Source organism: Loxodonta africana, chromosome X, assembly GCF_030014295.1.
Source record: "Loxodonta africana isolate mLoxAfr1 chromosome X, mLoxAfr1.hap2, whole genome shotgun sequence".
NCBI classification, from domain to species: domain Eukaryota; kingdom Metazoa; phylum Chordata; class Mammalia; order Proboscidea; family Elephantidae; genus Loxodonta; species Loxodonta africana.
The window spans coordinates 25,998,363-26,014,377 of NC_087369.1; the positions used below are offsets into that span (position 1 = coordinate 25,998,363).

General features: G+C 41.4%; 1 non-coding gene across 1 annotated transcript; it reads right to left on the reverse strand.

Moving 5' to 3' along the window:
- Positions 1-1,573: 1,573 nt before the first annotated feature.
- On the reverse strand, positions 1,574-1,680 carry LOC111752234 (U6 spliceosomal RNA). The gene has a single exon (XR_002787214.1). It is a non-coding gene; the product is annotated as a U6 spliceosomal RNA (small nuclear RNA).
- Between the last annotated feature and the right edge of the window lie 14,335 nt (positions 1,681-16,015).

Consider the following 16,015-nt stretch of genomic DNA (forward strand, 5'->3'; position numbering starts at 1 on the left):
TTAAGTATGTCCTTTTGAATTTCTTGTAGTAGAGCTTTGTAGTTTTCTTTGTATAGGTCTTTTACATCCTTGGTAAGATTTATTCCTAAGTATTTTATCTTCTTGGGGGCTACTGTGAATGGTATTGATTTGGTTATTTCCTCTTCGATGTTCTTTTTGTTGATGTAGAGGAATCCAAGTGATTTTTGTATGTTTATCTTATAACCTGAGACTCTGCCAAACTCTTCTATTAGTTTCAGTAGTTTTCTGGAGGATTCCTTGGGGTTTTCTGCGTATAAGATCATGTCCAAATTTATCTTACAGGGCTAAAATTAAGGTGTCAGCAGGACTGGTTCCTTTGGAGGCTGCAGAGGAGAATTCATTCGTTGCTTCTTCCAGCTTCTAGGAGCTACTGGTATTCCTTGGCTTGTGGCCACATCATTACAATCTCTGTTTCCATTGTCACATCACCTTCTCTGCCTTTTGACTCTCTTGCTTCCTTTGCTAAGGAATCTTGGCATTACACTGGCCCTACTCAGATAATCCAAAATAATTTTCCCCATCTCAAAATCCTTAATCATATTTGCAATGTCTGTTTTGCCACGTAAAATGTTCCAGGGCCATGGCATCTTTGGTGAGCCATCATTCTTTCTCCCATAGAATGTTATCCTTTATTTTTTTTGTGTGTGTCTGCATGTCCTAAATTTATTTAATGTGTATTTATTAGAGCCCTGGTGGCGCAGTGGTTAAGAGTTCAGCTGCTAACCAAAAAGTTGGCAGTTCAAATCCACCAAGCCACTCCTCGGAAACCCTACGGGGCAGTTCTTCTTTGTCCTGTAGGGTCTCTGTGAGTCAGAATTGACTCACTGGCAACGGGTTTGGGGTTTTTTTTTTTTTTTTTGGTGCATGTGATAATTAAAATGTATAAATTAAATGTAGAAAAACATTACAGCTTAATATCAAGTGACATTGAATGTGGTTGTTTGTAAACTTTTATCTGTCTCAATGACAGGTAGCTTGAACTTCACATCCAGTCAGTTATTTTCTTACTTTTTATTTATACTAAATCAGAAAATTAAAAGTTACAATTATAAGTTGTCATAAATGGCAGCAAGCATTTGGTAAGCAGGGCAGAGAGTTCCATATATCGGATTGAACAGAGAGGCATGAATTCAGACGTCGTTTCTTACACTCAGTGTTGTATCAGGCACAAGCAGATGATGTATTCTACTCAAAATCTGCAAGGCTGAATGTGGGTCTGCAAGATTGAGTGGGTCTCAATGTAGGCAGTACCACCCAAAGGGGTGTTTTGAAAAATTATGGGGCTATTTTGGTTGTTAGAGTGATTGGCAGGAACCTCCTGGCAGAGGTCTCCTGGCATTTAGTGGGCAGGAGCCAGGAATGTCATACGTCCTTCAAAGCATGTGACATTCCTGCACAAGGAAGAATTTTCCTACATCTTACGTAATTTTTAGATGTCCCCCTAGACATTCATGTATATGAAAAACCTATTTGTAATTATGTGAGCCTAAACCTAACTCCATTCTCCATGTAAACTCAAAGCATGTTTTTCTTTTTAAAAAATTGATTTTTTAAGATATGGAATACTTTCACAAATTTGCATGTCGTCCTGGCACAGGGGCCCCATGCTTATCTCCTCTGTGTAATTCCAATTTTGGTCTATTGCTGCTGAAGCAGGCATAACTCAAAAGACTTTTTTGCATAGTGTTAATACACACAGTATTTCCCAGGAATGCAACAACTTTGTAAATTGAGAGGAGTGTGTTTTGTTTCTTTGGAACTTTACCAAGAATCATTTCATGTTTTAGAAAATCACACCAATGACATCAATGCCATTTATAGGCTGGACTGGGTATCTTCCATTTGCCCTTCCAGATGCACTCTCCACTCTCCTCTGCCTGCTCTGTCCCCTGGGAGCGAACTGTATCAACAGGTTTCCTTGCTCTCCAGTCTCTGGGTGGGTTCATTCAATGGGAAGCATGGGCAGCAGATCTGGAAGGTGGAAGGAGAGTGAGGTATGCCCCTTGAAATGACCAGATAGTTGGGTGTTACCTGATCCGCAGAAACATGAATGTGGATGTGTACAGCAGCATTCCATTAGAAAATGATAATGCTATATATGAAATTGGGTCCAAGCTGGTCAGAAAAAAAAATTTTTTTTTTTTTGAGGCCCAGGTATGTAGAGGTGCTTTAGACGCCCAGGGTGCTGGCTCTTACTACTTTACTTTTCCCTTAACCCACCCTTGAAGGAGCCCTGGTGGTGCAGTAGTTAAGAGTTTAGCTGCTAACTGAAAGGTTGGTGGTTCGAACTCACCAGCTACTCTGTGACAGAAAGATGTGGCAATCTGCCCCCAGAAAAATTACAGCCTTGGAAAGCCTATAGGGCAGTTCTACTTTGCCATATAGGGTCACTATGAGTTGGAATCGATTCAGTGGCAATGTGTTTGGTGTTTTTTTTTTTTTTTTTGGTTAACCCACACTTAAGGCTTCCTGAAGCCTTCCCTCTGACCGGTTAACAGAGAATATGTGCAGGCCTGGTTTGTGCAGTTTGCTGACACTTGCTAAGAGTGGGGAAACCCTGGCGGCTTAGTGATAAGTGCTACGGCTGCTAACCTAACGGTTGGCAGTTCAAATCTGCCAGACGCTTCTTGGAAACTCTATGGGGCAGTTCTACTCTGTCCTATAGGGTCGCTATGAGTCGGAATCGACTTGACGGCAACAGATTTTGCTAAGAGTGGATGGTAGCTGCATTCTAGCCCCCCGAAAGACAGTGGTGAAGGGCAACAGTCCTGGGGGCAAAACTTTGAGCAGTACATCTTGTCCACTTCATGGGGAAGGAGAGATGGAGAGTATTTATTCTCTGGACATAACATTGTTGGAATATATAATTCACCAAAGGCCCTGAGAGTCCCGCATGTTTTTTCTGGTATGCCAAGAATGCAAGGCCCTGATTGCTGTTTACCTGAGCCCTTCTTTTTTTTTCCTTCTCGGGGCTATGTTTGCACCAGGGCCTCGAAGGTGCATTTCTACCCCAGATACACTGAATCACAACCTACGTTTTAACAAGATCCCTAGGTGATTCTTATATATAACTTCCTGGAAACTTGTTAGAAATACAAATTTTCAGCAGGGAACTTGTTAACTGAACCTGCACCCCATTGCCATCAAGTCGATTCCGACTCATAGTGACCCTATAGGACAGGGTAGAACTGCCCCATAGGGGCTTCCAAGGAGCAGCTGATGGATTTGAACTGCCAACCTTTTGGTTAGCTCTTAACCACCAAACCACCAGGGCTTGTTAGAAATGCAAATTCTCAGCAGAGGTTCAAACCAGAAGAAATCGGTTTGAGCAACCTTGAGGGATGAGGCAATCTCTCTGGGACAAAAAACAGCCTTGCTATAAATGATGTGAATGCCCCAAGGCCAGGGTTCCTCATCTGTGATGCATAGCAGCCACCTGGGTCCTTCACATGACCCCTGTGGAGCTTGGGGATCTGGGGGACTGACGCAAATATGCTGATACTTATTTATGCATGAAATGCATACAGGCTAACTTGTTAGCTTTGAAGTAGGGGAAAATTCCAGATCCTAGCAAATATTTGTTATACATTTTGCAGTTGGTTTTACAGGCCTCTTGGAAATTATGTGACTTCAGGGGTGCAACTCTGAATTATTCCTCTGTAGTTTTGGTCCCTTTCCTCCTTGTAGGGATAAAAGGGACACTTTTATACTTGAATAACTTATTTTTTTCTTCTCATAGGCAAAACTCCACTGGTGCATTAGAGGTGTCACTGCACATTTGTTGGAACAAACAGGTATTTTTTTTTTAATTGTACTTTAGGTGAAAGTTTACAGCTCAAGTTAATCTCTCATACAAAATTTTATACACATATTGTCATGTGACACTAGCTGCAATCCCTACAATATGACAGCACACTCCCCCTTTCCACCCTGAGGTTTCTCCGTGTCCATCCAACCACCTCCTGCCCCTTTCTGCCTTCTCATCTCACCTCTGGACCACCCATTTGGCCTCGTGTATCTGCTTGAACTAAGAAGCTCACTCTTTATGAGTATTATTTCATGTTTTATAGTCCAGTCTAATCTTGGTCTAAAGAGTGGTCTTTGGGAATGGTTTTAGTTCTGGGTTAACATAGTGTCCAGGGGCCATGGCTTCGGGGGTTCCTCCAGTCTCAATCAGACCATTAAATCTGGTCTTTTTATGTGAGTTTGAGTTCTAGGTAAATTTTTTTTTAATTTTAAATTATTATTTTTTAATTGCTAACAAGCGGCCATCTAAGATGCATCAATTGGTCTCAACCCACCTGGATCAAAGGAGAATGAAGAACACCAAGGTCACGCGATAACTATGAGCCCAAGAGACAGAAAGGGCCACATGAACCAGAGACTTACATCATCCTGAGACCAGAAGAACTAGATGGTGCCCGGCCATAACCGATGACTGCCCTGACAGGGAGCACAACAGAGAACCCCTGAGGGAGCAGGAGAGCAGTGGGATGAAGACCCCAAATTCTCATAAAAAGATCAGACTTAATGATCTGACTGAGACTAGAGGAATCCCGGCGGTCATGGTCCCCAAACCTTCTGTTGGCCCAGGACAGGAACCATTCCCAAAGACAACCCATCAGACATGGAAGGGACTGGACAAGGGGTAGGAGAGAGATGATGATGAAGAGTGAGCTACTTGTATCAGGTGGACACTTGAGACTGTGTTTGCATCTCCTGTCTGGAGGGGAGATGGGAGGGTAGAGAGGGTTAGAAACTGGCAAAATTGTCACGACAGGAGAGACTGGAAGGGCTGACTCATTAGGGGGAGAGTAAGTGGGAGTAAGGAGTAAGGTGTATATAAGCTTATATGTGACAGACTGACTTGATTCGTAAACGTTCACTTAAAGCTCAATAAAAATTATTATAAAAAATTATTTTTTAAATAATATTTTATTGAGTTTTCGGTGAAAGTTTAAACAGCAAGTTAGGTTCCTGTTTGATAGTTCTGCACAAGTTGTTCCTGGACATTAGTTACATTTATCACAATCTGTCAACATTCAACAGTTTCTGCATGTACAATTTGGTGACAATGATTATGTTCTTCTAGTTGTGCAACCATTCTTACCTTCCTTTTCTGAGTCGTTCCTCCTCCATAAATGTAAACTCACTGCCCCCTAAGATTCCTACCTAATCTTTTGAGTTGCTGTTGTCAGTTTTTTTGTTGTCAGTTTGGTCCCATATAAAAAAAAATTTTTTTTTTGAGTTGCTGTTGTCAGTTTGGTCCCATATAGACAGTTCTTAAAAGAGCATATGCTCAAGGCAGACATTCTTTACTGGTTAAGCCAAACTATTGTTTGGTTTTAAGAAGACTTCAGGGGGTACTTTTGTTTTAAGGTTTAAAGATTATCTCAGGGCAGTAGTTTCAGGAGTTGATCCAGCCTCCATGGCTCCAGGAAGTCTGGAGTCCATGAGAATTTGAAATTCTGCTCTGCATTTTTTCCCTTTTGATCAGGATTTTCCTATGGAAACTTTGATCAAAAAGTTCAGTATTGTATGAGACCGCCCTTATAAAAACTCAAGAAAAGGTTTACACACAGAAAAAAAACAATGTTTGATGGTTACAAGGGAGTGGAGGACTGGGGAGGGCCGGGGAAGGGAAAGCAATAACTAGATAGTAGACAACTGTTAACTTTGGTGAAGGGAAAGACAACATACGACATAGAAGTAGTCAGCACAACTTGACCAAGGCAAAGTCATAGAAGCTTCCTAGACACATCCGAATACTTTGAGGAACCGACTTACTGGGGCTGAGGGCGGGAGACCATGGTCTCGGGGGACATCTAGGTCAATTGGCATAACACAGTTCTTAAAGAAAGTGTTTTACTTCCTACTTTGGTGAATAGTGTCTGGTGTCTTAAAAGCTTACAAGCAGCCATCTAAGATACATCTATTGGTCTCATCCCATCCAGAGCGTAGAAGAATGAAGAAAACCAAAGACACAAGGAAAACATTAGTCCAAAGGACTAATGGACCACATGAACAACAGCCTCCACCAGCCTGAGCCCAGAAGAACTAGATGGTGCTCAGCTACAACCACTCTGACAGGGATCACAACAGAGGGTCTCGGACAGAGTGGGAGAAAAACGTAGAACAAAATTCAAATTCATCAAAAAAAAAAACAAAAAACCAAGAATTACTGGTCTGACAGAGACCGGAGGATCCCCTGAGACTATGGTCCCCAGACATCCTGCTAACTCAGAGCTGCAGCCACTCTTGAAGTCTACCTTTCAGCCAAAGATTAAAAAAAAAAAATAGATAGGCCTATAAAACAAAAAATGGCACACTTGAGAAACTTGCTTCTTGGTTCAATCAAGTATATGAGACCAGTTGGGCAACACTTGCCCAGAAGCAAAGATGAGAAGGCAGAAGGGACAGGAAAACTGGATGAATGGACATGGGGAACCTGAGATGGAAAGGGAAGAGTGCTGACACATTGTGGGTCTTGCAACCAATGTCACAAAAAATTTTGTGCATAAATTTTTGAATGAGAAATTAATTTACACTGTAAACTTTCACCAAAAACAATATAAAATTAGAAAAAAAAGTTCAGTAATGGTAGCTGGGCACCATCTAGTTCTTCTGGTCTCATGGCAAAGGATGCAGCTGTTCGTAGAGGCCATTAGCCACACATTGCATATACTCCTCCTATTCCTGACTGTCCTTCTTCTTCTGTTGCTCCAGGTGAATAGAGACCAATTGTTTTGCCTTAAATGGCTGCTTGCAGGCTTTTAAGACCCCAGGCACTACATAACGAACTACGGGGTATAACAGAAGCATTAAACACCTTATTAGGCCAGTTAACTGGGATGTCCCACGGAACTATGACCCTAAACCTCTAAACCAAGGAACCAGATCCCCTAAGGTGTTTGGTTGTACTTAAGCAGCCTCAACAGCTACTCTTTTTTTTTGTTGTAAATATATCTATCACACAACTTTTGCCAATGTAACTTTTTACAGGTGTACAACTTGACAGCAATTGGAATAACCAGCTGTACAACGCTACCCTTCATCAATGCAAATTTTCCACCACCGTTAACCCCCATTTTCCCCCTCCTTTCCACTGCTGTTAACCACTAATAAATTTTGGTCTCTATACATTTGCCTTTTCTTGTCTTTTTATATAAGTAATGTCATATAATATTTGTCCTTTTGTGATTGGCTTATTTTGCTCAGCATAACGTTTGCATGCTCCATCCATACTGTAGCATGTATTAAGACTTCATTTCTCCTATTGGCTGAGTAGTATTCCATTGTATGTATGCACCACATTTTGTTTATCCATTCATCTATTGATGGACATTTAGGTTGTTTTCACCTTGTGGCTATTGTGAATAGTGCTGCAACAAACATTCTTTGAATCTCTGCTTTCAAGTCTTTTGGGAATTGCTGGGTCATATGGTAGTTCTAAGAAGCCCTGGTAATGGCTTCATGAAACTATTTGACAAAGTTTCAGAGCAAACAGCACTAAGGACTGGGGGGTGAAATCCAAATATTCATCATCCTTTTATCTATTCATATTAATACTAAATGCATCATATTCCAATTGTTTATAATCATATTTTGCCTCTTTTCTTTCCATAGTAAGTTTTAAGCTTCTCAAATCTGTCTTTATTTCTCTCAGTTCTAAATAATGAAATTTCAGCATTTGGTCTTGAAACCTGCAGGCCCTCCTAACTGCTGGTGTAAGAAATCTCAGCAACAAAATAATAAGATTTTTCTGTTTTCTTAAAACATCATTGAAAATATTAGTGCTAACAACGGGGTCTTATTAGACATCTGGAACTCAGAAATTGTGGCTTGTTCTGTGAAAGTAACCTTGGTCTTAAAAAGCCTGTAATTTTTTCTGGTCGTATTACTCAATAATCTGTTTCCCTGGTAATGATACTTAAATTGGCATCTCCATTTCCTAAAAGCTATGAATACTTATAAATTTTCTTTAATAGCCCAGTGCATTGAATTTCTTTTAATTGTGTGTTTAAGTGAAAGTGTACAAATCAAGTCAGTCTCTCATACAGAAACTTATACACACCTTGCTATGTTATCCTTGCTGCTCTCCCTCTAATAAGACAGCACACTCCTCCTCTCTGCTTGTATTCCCCTTGTCGCCTACAGACAGGAGCTAGTGCTTTGAAATTTTATGTGCACACAAAAACCTGTATGCAAATGTTAGTCATTTTTGTTAGTTGCCTTGGAGTCCCTTCTGATCCATGGCGACCCCATGTGTGCAGAGTAGAACTGCTCTATAGGGTTTTCAAGGCTGTGACCTTTCAGGAGCAGATCACCAGGCCTTTCATTCGAGGTACCTCTGGGTGGGTTCGAACCACAAACCTTTTGGCTAGTAGTTGTATGCTTAGCCATTTGTCCTATCCGGGGACTCCACAGGAGTGGCAGGTCGAGAATACTGGGCCCCAGTCACTCCCGCCGCACCATACTCACAGGGCAGAGGTTCTACACCAGGAGGCACAAGACATAAAGACCAGGGGCTACTATCCCCACCCCAGTGCCCTTCTTTTAGAGGAGAGTATCACTTTGGCAGAAACGGGCCACTATCCCCACCCCCCAGCTCAGGTGCAGTAGTGCAGAGGTTCTGCCAAGAGGGAGAACCAAACCAAAAACCAAACCCATTGCCATTGAGTCAATTCTGACTCAGAGCAACCCTATAGCGCAGAGTAGAACTGCCCCACAGGGTTTCTAAGAAGCAGCTGGTGGATTTGAACTGCTGACCTTTCGGTTAGCAGCCGACCTCTTAACCACTGCACCACCAGAGTTCTGCCCAGAGGGAGAGGGCAGGCGACAAAAACAGAGGGCTCTGAATCTGTCCCTAAGGAAAAAAAAAAGAGACTATCTTAATTTGGAATAAATTTGGGGAAGTTCATGCTAAGTGCATTGTTGAAAATAATGAAGATCTTTGTGGTGAGCAATTAAGAGGAGGCCAGTAGTTCTTTTTTTTTTAGTAGTTCCATGATACTAGTAGCAACAAGTAAAACAGTAGACCAGCTAAAAGTTTAACAGAAAAAAACAGGGAGAGGCAGCTAAGAACAAGCCTCAAAAATTGGCACCACCCTGCCCCTGAAAAGGAGCCCGACTTTAATTGGATCAGACTGTGGAGCAATTTATGCCTCATAGCAATGTTGAAGATAATAGAGCAATCAGCTAGCTATTAGTGGAGATTTATAGCTGGTTGTGATACCAATAGAGGTGGACCAGCCAGAAGCTTAATGCCATCAGTTGGGAAATAGATATTCAAAGACAGCCTGACTAAAACCACAGTCATCCCTGTTCAGATGAGAGGATTGGAACTCCCTTCGCCCACCTAGTCTCCACTTTCGGGGAAGAAGTTTTACTACAGAAGTGGCAGGCTGAGAATTGCTCCTCCTGGTGTGGAACCAAGGAGTCTTGGTGGTGCAGTGGTTAAAGCACTTGGCTGCTAACTGAAAGGTCAGTGGTTCAAACCCACCAGCCACTCCAAGGGAAAAAGCTATGGCAGTCTGCTTCTGTAAAGATTTACAGCCTTGGAGCAGCCATCTAAGATACAACTATTGGTCTCTTCCTATCTGGAGCAAAGAAGAATGAATAAAACCAAAGACTCAAGGGAGCAATTAGTCCAAAGTACTAATGGACCACATGAACCGTAGCCTACACGACCCTGAGACCAAAAGAACTGGATGGTTCCTGGCTACCACTACTAATGCTCTGACTGGGATCACAACAGAGGGTTCTAGACAGAGAGAAAAATATAGAACAAAAAATCAAATTCACAAAAAAAGACCAGACTTACTGGTCTGACAGAGACTGGAAGAACCCCAGAGATTATGGCCCTAAGACACCCTTCTGGCCTGGAACTGAAGCCATTCCCAGAGACCACCTCCCAGCTAAACAACAGACAGGCCCACAAAATAAACAATAACACCTGACAGGAACGTACTCCTGAGAGCCATTAATTATATGAGATCAAAAGGGCAATATCTGCCCAAAAGCAAAGATGAGAAGATTGGAAAGGGTAGAAAATCAGGACTAAAGGAAACTGGAAACCCAGGGTGGAAATATAGAGAGCGCTGACACATTGTGGGGAATGAAACCAAGGTCACAAAACACTTTATATACAAACTATTGAATGGGAAGCAAATTTGCTCTGTAAACTTTCACCTAATGCACGATTAAAAAAAATAGCGACCCTATAAGACAGGGTTCAGTTTTTTCACCCATCAAATGAGGATAAGAGTTCCTATCTTAAAAGAGGTTGTTCTGAGGACATCAAAAAAACCAGTTGCCATCAAGTCGATTCCAACTCATATAGGACAGAGAAGAACTGCCCCATAGAGTTTCCAAGGAGCGCCTGGTGGACTCGAACTGCCAACCTTTTGGTTAGTAGCCGTGGCACTTAAACCACTATGCCACAAGGGTTTACAGCCTTGGCAACCCTATGGGGCAGTTCTATTCTGTCCTATAGAGTTGCTATGAGTTGGAATCAACTCGACAGCAGTGGGTTTGGTTTTTGGTTTGGTGTGGAACTCTTTAGATCCATAGGTCAGGAAGGCTGTGTGCATGCCAGAGCTGTGCCCTCTGAGGAACATCAGAAGCTGCATACTGCATGGGAAATAGACTTCACTGAACTAGTCCAGTCAAGTTACTAAACAAACAAGTAACAACAAGAAGCCCTGGAGATAGGAGGGATCAGCATCCAGAGTTGCTACATTTTCTAAAATGTCTAGTTTTGACAAAAAATTATGAGATATGCAAAGAAAAAAGTGTGACTCATACCTAGGAGAAAAAAAAAAAACAACAAGCAACAGAAACTGCCACTGATGATCCAAGGGGTTGGACTTTGCAGACAAAGACTTCAAAGCAGCTATCCTAAATATGTTCAAAGATCTAAAAGAAACCACGTTTAAAGAATCAAAGGATGGTATAATGACAGTGTTTCATCAAATAGAGAATATCAGTAAAGAGATAGAAATGTACCAGATGGAAATCCCGGAACTGAAAAGTACAATAACTGAAATGAAAAATTCACTAGAGAGGAACAACAATACATTTGGTCTGGCAGAAGAAAGAATCAGCAAACTTGAAGATAGGTCAACAGAGATTATGCAATCTGAGGAACAGAGAGAAAAAAGAATAAAGAAAATGAACAGAGCCTCAGAAATGGGGGACACTACTAAGTGCACCAACATACACATAATGGAAGTACCAGAAGGAGAGGAAAGAGAAAGGAGCAGAAAAAAATATTTGAAGAAATAATGACTGAAAACCACAAAACATTGTTAAAAAAAAAAAAATGAAAGAAGACCTAAATAAATGGAAAGACCTCCCATGTTCTCTGATCAAAGCAAAGCTATCCAACCTCCCTGGGCTTCAGTTTTTTCATCCATCGAATGAGGATAAGAGTTCCTATCTTATGGATTGTTTGAGGAGTAAATGAATCAATATACACAAGGCAGTTAAAACAGTGCTTAACACTGTGTGTGTTTAATATTCGTTGGCTATTATTATGGAGGAGCCCCAGTGGTGCAGTGGTTAAGAGCTGGGCTGCTAACTCAAAGGTCAGCAGTTTAAATCCACCACTTGCATTTTGGTAATCCAATGGGGCAGTTCTACTCTGTCCAATAGAGTCGTTATAAGTCGGAGTCAACTCGGCAGCAACGGTTTGGTTTTTTGTTTATTGTTGTGAAAGACAGTGTGGCAGAGTGTCTAACGTTGCAGAGAAGTGTGAAACCAAACTGACTTTGTTTCCTTATAGCATAGGGGTTAAGAGCTCTGCAGTTAGACTGCTTTGGTTTGAGTCCTAGCCCTTCACTTGCTAGACCTGTCACCTTGGGCAGGTTACTTGACCTCGCTAATCCTTAGTGTCATCATCTGTAAATGTGGGGCAGTTAATAGAACCTCCTGCTGAAAGCAGAATTGAGGCTCTTTCTTGCTTGCTTCTGGGGGTTGCTGAGCTGAGCTGAGCTGAGCTGGGCTGATGTGAGCCCAGAGGTGCCTGTGCCACGTTTGGAGGAAGCCTGTCTGCAGTAGGAGAGACTCAGGCTTCCACACAGAACGACACAGAGCTGAGGCAGCTGGAGAGCAGAATAATTTGAGTTCCTGAATGCAGTCATCTTGAAGGCCAGCACCACCACTTTACTGGAATGTTGTGAGGTTTAAATGAGAGAATTCATGTAAAGCAGCAAGTAGGTTTGGCACCCTACTAAAATGATGATTTGTTTTCTCCTGTCTCCATGATTGCAGGATTTTTTTTTCTTGTAGTTAAAAATTGTTGCCAAGTGCATCTATGTTAGTTAATTTTCCCTGAAATGCGCTAAGCTCTTTTAGTCTGCAAATATAGATCGTTCCTAAGCTTAGGAAGGGGAGAAAGATGTGGCAATCAGCTTCCATAAAGATTTACAATTACAGCCTTGGAAACTCTAATGGGCCATTCTACTTTGTCCCATAGGGTCGCTATTCGTCGGAATTGACTCAGTGGCAGTGGTTTATAAGGTTAGGAAAATCTTTTTCTATAATCTTTCTTTTTTTTTTATCTCTCTTATTTTATTCTCAGCTAGGAGCACCAAATATCTGTACGTAGGCGCTTCATCCTCTGTTCTCCGTATCTGTCATCTTTCTTTTTAATCTCTCTTCCACCTCTGGGTGTTGGATTCCTCAGAGCTTGGACTTATTATTACTCATAATAGCTGTTGACTCCTTGCTCTACCCTCAACCCTCCTGGTCATATAAGGCATCCGGGAGGAATCTAAGCCTCTGGCTGCCACAAGCCCAGATCCTGAAGGAATGAGTTTCTGCCATTCCCAGTCCCAGGGGTCTTTCTGGTAGCAGTGCTGGCAGTACATGCAATACATGACTTCTCATGACCCCAGCTTCACACAAAGGCGACAGCTCTGCAGGCTCCCAGAAACCCTGCTGCTCAGACCAGCAGGATTGACATCACCTCAGAGCTTGTTGGAGATGCAGAATCTGGGGCCCCATCCTGGACTGGCTGACTCACAGTGAGCATTTTCACAACATCCCTGAGGGATTTGTTTGCACTTTAAAGTCTGAGAAACTCTGCTCTGAAACACAGGCTCAGTTGAATTTATATTCATAATCCAGTTTTTTCTACTCATGAGGTCATCCTTTATAGCAAAAGCCTTCCCAAACTCCTCACCAGACTTTCTTTTGAATTTGAACCAGATCTTATCACTTAGTGTTCATGTGATTTTCCCCCTCAATATAATGTTGTTATCATAAAGTGAGGGCTACATTGCCAGGGCATTAAGAGTCCTGTATACACAATTTAGACTTTATTGAAACCTTAGGTCTACTCGGTCAGACCCCTGCTGTGTCCTTGGCTTGTCTTCCCTTTGGGAGAATTACAAAACTTTCCACAGTTCTGCCAGCTGCTTCTTCCTGTTTTGTTCTCAATTTGGGGTGTTTGTTTCTGTTTGCTTGATGTCTGTGTGCAAGATACAAGAAACGCTAGGTTTTATTTTAAACAGAAGGCACAATTCAAATTTGTTCCATATGATATTCTCTGGGTAGGAATTCCTATATCTTGTAATTGGTGAGTATATTTTTGCCTTAAGCTGTAAGGTAAAATTGCCACTTTTTTAGCATATTTATTTAATGTATTTTGGGATGAAAAGTCATTATTTTATATTAAAAAAAGGGTCATCATTCAAAATGTGTTATAATTTCAAGAGCTGCTTTGGCAAATGTTGTTAATAGAAAGGTCATTATGTAAGCTAGATAATGTATCATACGTACTATATATGAGTTGGAATTGACTGGACGGCAATGGGTTTATATATCATATAAACCAGTGCTACTCAAAGTATGGTTTGTAGAGAGGTGACAGACACCACTCATCTGTCAGTCTGTCATACTGTGGTAGCTTGCATGTTGCTGTGATGCAGGAAGCTATGCCATGGGTATTTCAAACACCAGCAGGGTCACCCATGGTAGACAGGTTTCAGCAGAGCTTCCAGGCTAAGACAGACCAGGAAGAAGGACCTGGTGATCTACTTCTAAAAAAAACCTGGCCTGTGAAAACCTTGCGTACAGCAGCAGAACACTGTCTGACGTAGTGCCAGAAGAGGCGCCCCTCAGGTTGGAAGACTCTCAAAATACGACTGGGGAAGAGCTGCCTCCTCAAAGTAGTTGCTTGTTATTGTGTGCCATCGAGTCAATTCCAACTCATAGCAACCCTATACGACAGAGTAGAACTGCCCCATAGGGTTTCCAAGGAGCGGCTGGTGGATTTGAACTGCCAACTTTTGGTTAGCAGCCTGAGATCTTAACCACTGTGACATCAAGGCCACCCTCAAAGTAGAGTTGACCTTAATGACATGGATTGAATAAAGCTTTTGGGACCCTCATTTACTGATGTGGTATGACTCAAAATGAGAAGTAACAGCTGCAGACATCCGTTTATAATTGGAATGTGGAATGTATGAAATTAAGAATCTAGGAAAATTGGAAATCATCAAAAATGAAGTGAAATGCTTGAAGATCGATGTCCTAGCCATTAGTGAGCTGAAATGGACTGGTATTGGCCATTTTGAATCAGACAATCATATAGTCCACTATGCCAGGACGAATTGAACAGGAATGACATCACATTCGTAGTCAAAAAGAACATTTCGAGATCTATCCTTAAGTACAATGCTGTCAGTGATAGGATAATATCCATATGCGCTCAAGGAAGACCAGTTAATATGACTATTATTCAAATTTACATACTAACCACTAATACCAAAGATGAAGAAACTGAAGACTTTTACCAACTTCTGCAGTCTGAAATCGATCAAACATGCAATCAAGATGCATTGATAATTACTGGTGATTGGAATGTGAAAGCTGGAAACAAAAAAGAAGGATCGGTAGTTGGAAAATATGGTCTTGATGATAGAAACGACACCAGAGATTGCATGATAGAATTTTCCAAGACCAATGACTTATTCGTTGCAAATACCTTTTTCAACAACATAAATGGTGACTATACATATGAACCTCACTGGATGGAATACACAGGAATCAGATCGACTACATCTGTGGAAAGAGATGATGAAGAAGCTCAATATCATCAGTCAGAACAAGGCCAGGGGCCAACTGCAGAAGAGACCATCAATTGCTCTTATGCAAGTTCAAGTTGAAGCTGAAGAAAATTAGAACATGTCCATGAGAGCCAATGTACAACTTGAGTGTATGCTACCTGAATTTAAAGGCCATCTCAAGAATCGATTTTATGCATTGAACACTAATGACTAAAGACCAGATGAATTGTGGGATGACATCAAGAACATCATATATGAAGAAAGCGTAAGATCATTAAAAAGACAGGAAAGAAAGAAAAGACCAAAATGGATGTCAGAAGAGACTCTGAAACTTACTCTTGAATGTAGAGTAGCAGCTAAAGGAAAAGGAAGAAATAAAGCAAAAGAGCTGAACAGAAGATTTCAAAGGGCAACTCAAAAGACAAAGTATTATAATGAAATGTGCAAAGATCTGGCATTAGAAAACCAAAAGGGAAGAATATGCTTGACATTTGTCAAGCTGAAAGAACTAAAGAAAATATTCAAGCCTTGAGTTGCAATATTGAAGGATTCTATGGGCAAAATACTGAATGACGCAGGAAGCATCAAACGAAGATGAAAGGAATACACAGTCACTGTACCAAAAACAAGTGGTAGACAACCATTTCAAAGGGTAGCATATGATCAAGAACCAATGGTACTGAAGGAAGAAGTTCAAGCTGCATTGTAGGCACTGGCAAAAAACAAGGCTCCAGGAGTTAATGGAATACCAACTGAGTTGTTTCAACAAATGGAGGCACCGCTGGAAGTGCTCACTTATCTATGCCAAGAAATTTGGAAGACAGCTACCGGGCTAACCGACTGGAAGAGATCCATATTTGTGCCCATTCCAAAGAAAGGTGATCCAACAGGATGTGGATATTATCAAATATTATCATTAA